The sequence below is a fragment of the Giraffa tippelskirchi genome, chromosome 6 (genome assembly GCF_054371585.1).
Source record: "Giraffa tippelskirchi isolate mGirTip1 chromosome 6, T2T-mGirTip1v1.2.pri, whole genome shotgun sequence".
In the NCBI taxonomy this organism is placed as follows: domain Eukaryota; kingdom Metazoa; phylum Chordata; class Mammalia; order Artiodactyla; family Giraffidae; genus Giraffa; species Giraffa tippelskirchi.
In genome coordinates, this window is record NC_137280.1 from 136,269,509 (window position 1) to 136,282,277 (window position 12,769).

General features: G+C 38.0%; 1 protein-coding gene across 3 annotated transcripts in view; it reads left to right on the top strand.

Annotated features, from left to right (window-relative positions):
• The window catches only part of LOC145508724 (uncharacterized), an 885,448-nt gene that overhangs the window by 580,983 nt on the left and 291,696 nt on the right, over positions 1-12,769 (top strand). The window lies entirely within an intron of this gene.

Below are 12,769 nucleotides of genomic sequence, written 5' to 3' on the forward strand. Positions count from 1 at the left end.
GTCGGTGATGCCATCCAACCATCTCATCCTCTGTTGTCCCCTTCTCCTCCTGCCCCCAATCCTACTCAGCATTAGGGTCTTTTCCAATGAGTCAACCTTTCGCATGAGGTGGCCAAAGTATTGGAGTTTCAGCCTCAACATCAGTCCTTCCAATGAACACCGAGGACTGATCTCCTTTAGGATGGACTGGTTGGATCTCCTTGCAGTCCAAGGGACTCTCAAGAGTCTTCTCCAACACCACAGTTCAAAAGCATCAATTCTACGGCGCTCAGCTTTCTTCACCGTCCAACTCTCACATCCATACATGACCACTGGAAAAACCATAGCCTTGACTAGATGTACTTTTGTTGGCAAAGTAATATCTCTGCTTTTAAATATGCTATCTAGGTTGGCCATAACCTTCCTTCCAAGGAGTAAGCGTCTTTTAATTTCATGGCTGCAATCACCATCAGCAGTGATCTTGGAGTCCAAAAAAATAAAGTCTGACACTGTTTCCACTGTTTCCCCATCTATTTCCCATGGAGTGATGGGACCAGATGCCATGATCTTAGTTTTCTGAACGTTGAGCTTTAAGCCAACATTTTCACTCTCCTCTTTCACTTTCATCAAGAGGTTCTTTAGTTCTTCTTCACTTTCTGCCATAAGGGTGGTGTCATCCGCATATCTGAGGTTATTGATATTTCTCCCGGCAATCTTGATTCCAGCTTGTGTTTCTTCCAGCCCAGCGTTTCTCACGATGTACTCTGCATATAAATTAAATAAGCAGGGTGACAATATACAGCCTTGACATACTCCTTTTCCTATTTGGAACCAGTCGTTGTTCCATGTTCAGTTCTAACTGTTGCTTCCTGACCTGCATACAGGTTTCTCAAGAGACAGGTCAGATGGTCTGGTATTCCCATCTCTTTCAGAATTTTCCACAGTTTCTTGTGATCCACACAGTCAAAAGCTTTGGCATAGTCAATAAAGCAGAAATAGATGTTTTTCTGGTACTCTCTTGCTTTTTTGATGATCCAGCGAATGTTGGCAATTTGATCTCTGGTTCCTCTGCCTTTTCTAAATCCAGCTTGAACATCTGGAAGTTCACGGTTCATGTATTGCTTTCTCACAAAGGAAACAATATTTGGATGGGTTTTTAGGCAAAGGCCCCAGAAATGTTAAAATCTAGTTCTCTGCCTTATTTGAATGTGCTTTCTGGAGAGTTGTAGCATCTCCTTTTCTGGAAATCACTAAGAACATTAAGAAGAGCATAGGCCACGTTAGCAATCTTGCATGGATTGCAGACAGTTCACAAGGAAAATGAAGACTTACTAGAATAACTGTATGGAGCTGTCTGCTAAGAGAATGAGCTGCCTGGGTAGGCAGCAAACTTACATAACTTAAAAAGTTCAAGCATGAGATACATTGTAGAGGGAATTCAAATATCTCACTCATTCTAGGATTCTAAATTTTAAAGATCTAAGTTTTATAGTCCCAACCAGCTCTGAGATTGAGTCTGATGTATAAGCGTTGCATACCATTTGTTGTTGTTGTTTTTCGAAGTCAATGCCAATTTTGCACTTTATTTCTGTAAAAATAACTTATATGTCCACTTGGAGGTAGTAAAGTATTTTTCAGTATCTCCAGGGAGTTTTCAGTATTTTCTCTGCAAATGCATTAGATTTAAGTGAAAATACCACCAACTAGTTGTTGTGTTATTTCTTTTATTTTATAAGTGACAGTTTCTTCTAGTGCATAAACAAACACAATAGGAATTACGGACAAACACAGATTTCATTTCCTTTTTTCCCCCCTGTAATGCCCAGAGATGTAAAAACAACATACAGATTAAAATTCTTTTATCAGCAATAGATATGCCCAGAATCTGAATGATATTTGAGTTAACTCTATAATGGTAGTTTCATTATACTCAGTTCACTAAGATAGTCTCAAGATGTTTTGAAAATTGCTGAGTTGTAAAGATCGGCAAACACTTGAATTATTCTCCTGTTAAACTGTTTCAGAATTTTTACTGTTTTTTTTTTTTTTTTTACCATAATAACAAATTACTACGAAACTCAGTAGCTTAAAATAATGAACCTTTATTATCACACAGTTTCTGTGGGTCAGGAGCTTGGGTGCAGTTTAAGCTAGGTAAGCCTGGCTCAGAATTTCTCAAGAGGCTACCATCAAGGTGTCCATAGGACTCCTGTCTTTTCAGGGCTTGACTGGGAGACAATCTGCTTCCAAGCTCACTGGCAGCTGGCTCCTCTGGAGAAAGCTAGCTAAGAGGGAAAAGGAGGCCATGCCAGGAGACAAGCCAGTCTTTTCTGTAATTTAATCTTAAAAGTGACATTCCATCATACGCTGTTCGTTAGAAGCAAGTCAGTGTCACCTTGCCCAGATTTAAGGGGAGGGAGTTACAAAGGACATGAGTTCCAAGGGATAGGGATCATTGCAGGGGGCCATTTTATAGGCTGCCTATCACTAGACAGATTTCACAGTATGTAATTTTAAGTCATTTCTCTTTTGAATTATTGCTAAAACAGTGTTCAGCACTTCATCAGATTTCCACTTTACGGGTGGAATAACCAGAACCTGTCTTGCCCTGGTGTCAGTCAACATGGGTTCTGGCCTTTCCTCTGTGCTGACCAGCTGTATCACCCCAGGTTTAAGTCCTGAATCTTGGTTTCCTTGTCAACAAAGAGAGGCAATTTGATTATACTCTTTTTTAGAATTTAATTTTTATTTTATATTGAAGTATAGTTGATTTATAATGTTATGTTAGTTTCAGGTATACAACAAACTGATTCAGCTATACATATATGTATATCCATTCTTTTTCAGATTCTTTTTTCATATAGGTTATCCCAGAATATTGAATAGAGTTCCCTATGCTATGCAGTAAGTCTTTGTGGATTATCTATTTTATATATAGTTGTGTGTATATGTTAATCTCAAATTAGGAGTTTGGGATTGCACTCATTATTAATAAGATCCCTTCTAGTTTGGATATTGTTTTCCAACAAGAAAGGTTCTGTTCTGTTCAACTCTCTTTCCTTTAGACAAGATTTTCTCAGCCTCAGCACTGTTGACATTTGAGGCGGATAATTCTTAATGGTTGTTGGATGGCGGAGGTTGCCTTGGACCTTGTAGGGTGATGAGCAGATCCCTGGTCTCACTTGATGTCAGAAATTTTTGACAATCAAAATGTCTCCGGACTGTGAGGACCACAGATCTAGGCAGAGCTATACTTAATCTAGCAACAAAAATTATTTCCTTTTCTGCAATATTTTGATATTTCTCCACAAAGAAAATAAAAAAAACTATAAATTAACAAATACACAAAAGTTAATTTCTGCATTATTTTGAGTCACTTTCTGCAATATTTTGATATTTTCCACCAAGAAAAAAAATCTATAAATTAATAAATATACAAGAGTTACTAACTTAACAAGTATTTGTGGTTTAAAAGAGAAAGGATCTTTGGAGGCAGAAATTCAAGGCCTAGAGATGAGAGGCTGTTTTCAGTGACACTGTCAGGGAGTGGGGTGGAGGTAAGACACTATTCATATTAACCATGAAAAATACTTATTCCACAGGAAATAATGAAACTACTGAAAAATAATTTCCAGGCTTCACAGAAGTGACTGTGTGAAAGTACACATCTGTGATGGTGAATTTTATGTGTCAACTTGACAGGTTCATGGGGTGGGGTCCAAACATTTGGTCAGACTGTTTTCTGGGTGTTTCTATGAGAGTGTTTCTGAATGAGGTTAAAATTTGAATTCATTTGAATTAGAAGAATGAGTAAAGCAAATTGCCTTCTCTAATGCAAGTGGACCTCATCCAGTCAACTGAAGACCTGAATAGGACAAAAAGGCTGAGTTAGAGGGAACTTTGCCTGCTTGGCTGATTAAGCTGTGCTACTGGCCTTCTCCTGTCCTTGGGCTGGAAATTATATGATGGACATACCTTTCCTGATTCTCAGGCTTTCAGATGCAGACTCTGTGACTATACTACCAGTTCTCTGGGATTGGGTCTCCAGCTTGCTTAAGATCCTGGCTCTTCTCTGCCTTCATAATCACATGAACCAGTTTCTTATGATTAGTCTCTTTCTGTCTCTGTCTCTCTCTTAAAATGGATGGAAGAATTTTAGGCAAGTCACAACTTTCCTAAGCATCATATTCCAAGGCCCAGCACTATGTAGCACTTGGGACATTTCTCTGTGCACCACAGGATCCTCCTGTTGCCATTCTCAACTCCTGGAAGCCAATGACAAGGATGTTCTCTTTGGTCAGACTTCTGTCAGCCTCCTTGGAGCCCTCTTTTTGCTAAGGCCTCTCTTTGGTCCCCATCTTTTATTTCTTTTAATTTATTTTTTTATTGAAGGATAATTGCTTTACAGAATTTTGTTGTTTTCTGTCAAACCTCAACATGAAGCAGCCATAGGTATACATTTATCCCCATCTTTGTCTGAGTCTAGTTGTAGCAAAGAATCCTGCTAAGCCTGTTTATAGATCATCCTTGTTATCACTGATAGCCCATCAAGCTCTTTTCCTATTTATATCCTTTATCTAATCAAGTTGCTCTTCCCTTCCCCCACCCTTGATGCCTAACCACCTTCCTCTTGGTAATTTTATATCCACTTCCTCACCCAGGCCTCTGTCCATAAATCCCCATGTGGTCTTATATATGAGTTGATCTCTTCTCTCCATTGTAATAGCCTCTATTCCTTATTAAAATAGTCTTGAAAAACTCTTCCTTGCTATTTTTAATGTGTCTGGTGCAATTTTTATTTCATTTCACACCACAGTGCAATGATAGCTCCAGTAAATAAAATTTTCAGTAGACAGATTAAACCTAGATTATCAGACATTTTTTCAATTTGAGTCAAAGTATGATTTAGATTTTTTAAAACTCTTAATGTGAACCATGTAACAGCTACCTAGGCATGTTTTAAAGCTACAACCTTCTGTCAAGAACTGGTCTGTGTGTAGGAAATAGAAACTGATTTTATAGCTAATCAAATAGACATAAACCCATTGATGAAATTTTCTTTCATGAGGTCCAAAGACCAATATTACAGGTTTAAGAATTATGCTTTTTTTAAAGATATACTTTATCTTCTGAACTATCCAGACTCTTGCTTCCTGCCATTCATTCAAATGTAGTGAGATATAAGAGGAGCTATGAACAAGAGAGGGAGGAAATCAGTCCTGATACCAGCCTTGACATTCACTGTTTTATCTCAGACAAGGCACCTTTCTGTTTTGTGCTTTAGGTGTGTTGTATAGATTTGTAACTCAGAGATAGAGATCTATACTTCAGTTCAGTTCAGTCGCTCAGTTGTGTCCAACTCTTGCGACCCCATGAACTGCAGCACGCCAGGCCTCCCTGTCCATCACCAACTCCCGGAGTCCACCCAAACCCATGTCCGTTGTGTCAGTGATGCCATCCAACCATTGTATCCTCTGTCGTCCCCTTCTTCTCCTGCCCTCAATCTTTCCCAGCATCAGGGTCTTTTCCAATGAATCAACTCTTCGCATGAGGTGGCCAAAGTATTGGAGTTTCGGCTTCAACATCAGTCCTTTCAATGAACACCCAGGACTGATCTCCTTTAGGATGGACTGGTTGGATCTCCTTGCAGTCCAAGGGACTCTCAAGAGTCTTCTTCAACACCACAGTTCAAAAGCATCAGTTCTTTGGCGCTCAGCTTTCTTTATAGTCCAACTCTCACAGCCATACATGACCACTGGAAAAACTATAGCCTTGACTAGATGGACCTTTGTTGGCAAAGTAATGTCTCTGCTTTTTAATATGCTGTCTAGGTTGGTCATAACTTTCCTTCCAAGGAGTAAGTGTCTTTTAATTTCATGGCTGCAATCACCATCTGCAGTGATTTTGGAGCCCAGAAAAATCAAGTCAGCCACTGTTTCCCCATCTATTTCCCATGGAGTGATGGGACCAGATGCCATGATCTTAGTTTTCTGAATGTTGAGCTTTAAGCCAACTTTTTCATTCTCCTCTTTCATTTTCATCAAGAGGCTCTTTAGTTCTTCTTCACTTTCTGCCATAAGGGTGGTGTCATCCGCATATCTGTGGTTATTGATATTTCTCCCGGCAATCTTGATTCCAGCTTGTGCTTCCTCCAGCCCAGCGTTTCTCATGATGTGTACTCTGCATATAAGTTAAATAAGCAGGGTGACAATATACAGCCTTGACATACTCCTTTTCCTATTTGGAACCAGTCTGTTGTTCCATGTCCAGTTCTAACTGTTGCTTCCTGACCTGCATACAGGTTTCTCAAGAGGCAGGTCAGGTGGTCTGGTATTCCCATCTCTTGAAGAATTTTCCACAGTTTCTTGTGATCCACACAGTTAAAAGCTTTGGCATAGTCAATAAAGCAGAAATAGATGTGTTTCTGGAACTCTCTTGCTTTTTCGGTGATCCATCGGATATTGGCAATTTGATCTCTGGTTCTTCTGCCTTTTCTAAAACCAACTTGAACAGTAGTGAGTTAAACTTCATCTTCAACAATTATTACCTGTGTGACCTTGGGCAAGTTCCATAACCTCTGTGTTTAAAGGTATCTTTCTTCTATGGAATGAGGATTATAATAATGTTCATCTCTTAGGATTTGGAGGAAGATTAAATCAGATGGTAAATATAAAGCTCTTAGTACAGTAGCTGGAATAGTGTCAATAACTATTATGGATGTATGGAAGAAATGTTGGGTTAGATGATCTTGAAGACTCCATTCTCTAAATCTCTATAAATTTCATAAGTTGTATAGGAGTTTAAAACAGGCTACCTGTCTCCATTCAGTTAGGGTCCGAGTTAAGAATACATAATGAAAAAAATGAATGTAAATTTCCTTTCAATTAGTAAATTTGAATAACCATAGATTCAGTAGGTTAAGGATAAGGACTTATTTGTTATTAATTCTGTGTTTTTATTTTTAAAATATTTGTTATTTATTTGACTTGTCCCAGGTCTCAGTTATGGTATGTGGGATCTTTAGTTGTGACATGTGAATTCTCAGTTGTGGCATGGGAGATCTAGTTCCCTGATCAGGGGTTGAACGTGGTCCTCCTGTATTGGGAGCATGAAATCTTAGCCACTGAACCATCAGGGAAGTCCCCATTCTCTGTGTCTTTAGATCGAGCTCAATGTCTGCATCTTGATGTGTATTTAGTATTTGCTGGGGTGGGGCACTGAATAGAGTATAGATGCAGAGCAATTAATAAATTTCCAGTCCTACTTCTTGCTTTTGGCTCCTGGCCCTTTCATTTATTCGTTTGTATGAATCGCAGCTCAGTTATCCTTGTCAAGCCTTAGTTATCCCATCTGTCAAATGGGGATTGTTGTAAGATTTACTTGATAAAGATGTCAAGCACATGGCCCAGGATCTGCCTCCTAGTAAGTGTCCAATAAAATAGCCACATATGATATGAATTTGATACTGAGTTTTGGGGAAGCAGCTAAATATCCTTTTCTACATGTACTGGAAATAGTGTACCAGTTAATACCCCAGTGGCTTTTCTCCTTGTTACTCATCTCTGAGCTTGGTGTTTATACTAGAGTGACCACATTAATTGGAGCCTTAGCCCTGTCTTCTCATTTGGAAAGCCAGAAATCAGACATTTAATTCCCTAGATGAAAACAGGCTGAAGGGCTTCAGAAGCAATTAATATGCATGGCTGTTCCTTAGCAGCCTGATACCTTATAGTTCTGCTGACTGCCCTATCAAAATATTGATTAATCTTTTATCTAACAGAGAAACAGTCTTTAATACATATTTGTGCCTTCATTATTCATGAAACCTTAGCAGTTGGTGATAGCATCTTGGGCAGCTTGTTTATGTAGTGGAAATGGCTACAAAACAAAAACAAACACGCCTGACACAGTTCCTGGTGTAGCACTTGTTCAAATCACCTTATGTTTGAATGCTGTCAGAGAGTTTACAGTTCCTAAAAACTGTAAACAAAATAAAATGGGGTTAAAAAATATATCTTCATGAAACAAATGTTCCCATTCCTATGTCATTTTCCCACACTTCTTATAGCACTTCCTAGGTGTCAAACAATGTCACAAATCACATATTAACTTATTTAATCCTTATGTCGTCACTCAGATATAGATACTGTCATTATGTCCATTTTATAGACAGGGAAACTGGGCCACAGGGAGATTAGGTAACTTGCCCAAGGTCACACGACTAATCATCTCACAGCCAGAACTTGAACGCAGGCATCAGATTCTGTGTCAATGCACTTGAATTCTGTGTCTGCTGTCTTGTCTGTATTAATGATCTAATGGAAAGTCAATGGAGAGGTAATATTTGGGGATGACATTAAACTGAGAGGCTTTTTGATGAAGTAAGAGTCTCACTTGGAATTAGTGTAGTGATGTGGGGAACCACAGATACTGGAGTCAGATAGTTCTGGGTTCAAACTCACCGTACTGCTTACTGGATGTGTGTCCTTGATCATCATTTCACTCTCTGCGGTAGTGCTATACCTCCCACCCTTGGTGGGGCCAGGGCCTCCTAGAGATTGACATGTACTGCTGGGCCCCCTGACTTTGGAGTTGACCATGTGACTTGCTGGCCACGAGAAGCAGGTACTCCAGGTGGCCACTGGTCTTCATCAGTGCCCCGCCTCAGTTGGAGTGGAGCCAGCCCAGCTACAACCTGCAGGCGTATGAATGAGACATAAATACTTACCATTGTATGTCTCACTCACACTTTGTGCTTGCTTGTCTATTTCCCTGAGTGTAAAGTGAGGCTAAATTAGATTTTGTCAACTGTAAAGGGGGAATACAATACCTCCCTCTTAGTGAAGCTGTGAGAACTTACCGAGCTAAGAGTACAGATGAATGTTATGAAGTAAAACTTACTTCAGTTTGTATTATTAAAGAATTGGTAATCAAGTTATGATCAGTATTAAACTTTTCAGTGTTTATAAAGGGAAGTATGAAATTATGATATGCTATGTGTTACTATAATATTCAAATAAGCAATATTTACCCAAGCCCTATTAAGATCTAGTTTTAAAAATATTTTATTTTATTAACAATATGTTCTTATCTATGCATTAACGTGGGGTTCTTAATATACAAGTAATTTCATGTATTTGAAATGAATGAAGTGCTTTTTTTTTAGAATAGGCTTTTTATTTTATTTTTACCAGCTCAGTCTAACCATTTTAGCCTACTGAATTCATATATATATATATTTTCACAGTGTGTATATTTCTCATGTGTAATTTGGATATATGCAACAATTTCTAGGCTATGTTAGTTAAAACTTTCAAACATTGACATAACCTGGGAGATATTTCTAAAGTATAGCATATGCATATCTAATGTAGAGTCTAAATATGGTATAATGATTTAAAAGGATAAAAAGAGAGGAAATAGATTGTTTAGATGAACCGAACCTTTGCTTGGCTTGCACTTTCCACATATTTAAAAAATGAGGTGTCAAGCCAAGAAGAGAGAATGTAGAAATTTTGCATCTTTTTGCAATGAATCCTGTGGGGTATTTAGAAACAGATGTATAGGGAAGAAAATTTGATCTGTTGCTTTTTTCTGCACTAGTTTTAATGGATATCATCCAAGGGTAATTCTTCCACTCAAGGTTAATTATAAAATGCTGATGAGTCTTTCATGTCATAATTAGTATGCTTTAGCTTATTTTTATCTCTTACCTCTTTGGTCAAAATCTGGTCCATTGACTTTTTTTTTTCCCCCAATGAGTTAACTGCAACTTTAATTAGTCTGTAATTATAGTGGTGCTATTGGGGATCTATTCTACAAACAAATCACATATATTGTAGCAAGCTGGAGGATTGCCAGCATATTGATAATGGTGTGCTGATAAGCCAGGTCTTTGATGGGCAGTGTTGGCCAGTTTCTGTGGCATAAATATTTCCACTGTGGCTGATGTCAAGCTACCTATCCTTTGACAGCTTCCACTCAAAATTCTAAACAGGTAATAATAAACTTCTGTAAACAAGTTCAAGCCAGAACACAAATAAACAGCTAATTCTTACATACTGGACAATTATGTTGGAATAATGATACTTGTTAATTATCCTGCAGTACCTTCATTCAACTGCAACTCATCCATTAAGAGAGAATCTTTATGTAAGACTGTTAAGGACGCTTTAGAACAGTGATTATAATCATTTAAGTCATAGACTACTTTGAAGAGCAAATCAAAGCTATGAATTTTCTCTACAAGAAAAAAAAGTACACTCTAAGAATTACGACTGTGATTTCAGGGGATTCTTGTACCTCCTGAAATTTGTCCATGGGTCTCAGATTAATCATCGCTGCTATCACTTTGGGCCAAACTAATTTGGCAAGCAACAGTCTGAATATCTTTGCTTCTGTTCACTAAGTTTGTAAATCACTAGAGAGCTCAAAAATCACTTTGTCATTGCAGTGGAGTTGAATTGCCAGTACGTTGTTAATTGTGTTTATTGTCTGGCCTCTTCTGTCATTATCCTCAAGTTCAGGGATCACAAGGAACTCAAGAGATGATGAAGTGCTCTACTGAGTAACACTGAACAATTTAAGTTTTAGTTTCTCCCTTTATTCTACTTATTTTGTGTGACCTGTTCTATAAGGTAACTCTAGGACTTCAAGTTTCATTGAAGGAAATATTCTTTATATTATAGGAAATATAAGCTTCCTGTATGTATGTATGTGCATATGTATGTATGTCTCTATAGACAAAACCTTAACACTTTTCTCTCCTTTTTTAGTGTTACGCTTAGTTAAACCTATTGCTCTCTGACTTGATCAAACACTGTTTTTTTATATATAGTCCCACAGTGCTTATATTTGGATTTTGTGGCACACTTCACAATTAGATTTAAACAATTGTGTAATGATTTTCAAAAATAATCATTTCTTCTACTAGATAAATAATTTAAAGGTCAGGTGATGCTACAATGCACATTACCTAATAGGTTCTGAAAATTTGTTGAATGAAAGAATTAATAATCATTTTTTGATTTTGACATCTTTAAGAAAGAAAAATGAGGATTTTAAAAAAGAGACTAAAGTTTTAATCAAGCAACCAGATTACTAGGTTCAGTTTTAGTAGTGTTTCCTTTGGAGTTGATGTTAAAGACAGTAATTGTACTAGACCTTCAAAAGTCAAGAAAGAAACTCAATTGTCTGTTTCTTGAGGTTTTTCTTTTGTTGAGTCTTTTCAACTTAATCTCTAAATGGCCAGAGAATTTTTGCTCACCAACATAAACCATCACTAAGAATTCAGATTCATTAACATTGGCTTATCATTAGCTAAGAGATTTAAAAAATATATTGAATTACTTTGAAGATGACTGTTCAGTTAGAAAATAATGTCAGAGACCAATATCCTCATTTATTAGTAGAATGGTCCTTTCAACTTGGGGAAAATTCAGACTAAAAGCTGGAGCTTGCATGTTTCAGCATCAGTAAGGCCTGGGGCTGAGAAGAGCCTTCTCACACTGCAGACACAGCAGGCATGCCATTGTAATCACAGCTGATTAAATGGCCACCTGAAGGTCAGATGTCCCTGTCAGAAGCAGAATCTTGGTCTTTTGCCTCTTTAACATGGTTTCCTGTGGAGCCGTTTTTTGGCTCAGTACATTGGAATGTGAGGTCAACTTATTTACTACATATTTATGGTAATTGATATGTTGTCAGGACTCCAGTAACAGCAAAAAGGAACACAGGATACTTCGTGTCTTTGACACATTTACATTCTAGCAAAGCAAGAATATAAATCATGGAAATACAAAGCAGGCTGAAGGAAAAGCTTAAGATACATAAACTGATAGAAAAATCAGATGATACTCCTATTGGAATAAATCAAGCAAGGCTTCATGGAAGAGGTACCACAATGAGCTAGATATTGAAGAATGGGTAGGATCACATCTGATGAAGATTGGAGGTATAGAGAGCATTCTGTAAGCAAACATATGCAGCTGGAGAAACTGGGGTGTGACTTCATAAGAGCAAGTAATTGAACTTGAGCAGAGATGTATAACAGTTGTGACGATGCAATGGTGGCCACTATAGGAGTGATGAGGGCAACAGAGGCAATGAAGGATTGAGTAGGAAAAGTCATGAGTTTGAGACCAGTAGCTATCACTTGACTTGTCCTTTTTATGAGACAGTAGACATACATCTATTTATGACACAAGTTAATAGAAATCCAGGTCTAGACCAAATGATGAAAACAAATAAGTTTGTGTGTAGTGTAGGTTGACTCTTCGGACCTTCCACCGTATTCTCTTTCTTCCCATTCTTCTCCAAGTGGAGCTTGTATCTGATTTCATCCCTGGTGAGGAATGACTGATAATGACTTGGGGATCATTAATAGAATGGTGGGAATATTAATTCTGAAGAGCATTCTTATGTTATCAGGACTCTTTACGTCAAAGGCTTCAGGACTCCAAGGAATCACATTGTAATTGAACAGTATGAAGCAGGGTAGACAGACTGCTGTGGAAGAACTGGCATGGGCCCCTCAAATTATATTAACAGCATTTCAATGTCTCCCTCTGTGGCTCATAGGGACCACTGGTTGTAAGAACGACAGCCTGGCTCAGAGTGTTAATAGCAAGACAAACCGTTCCCAATTGTGAGAATGACTCAGAGTATAGGTGCTGTGACTTGTTAGTCATGCTCTTTTCATGAACTAGTGAAGGACATGAAGCAGTTAAGACAGTGGAAAACTAACTAAAAATCAAGAGGTTCTGGGTTTTAAATAAGGATTTAAGTAGCA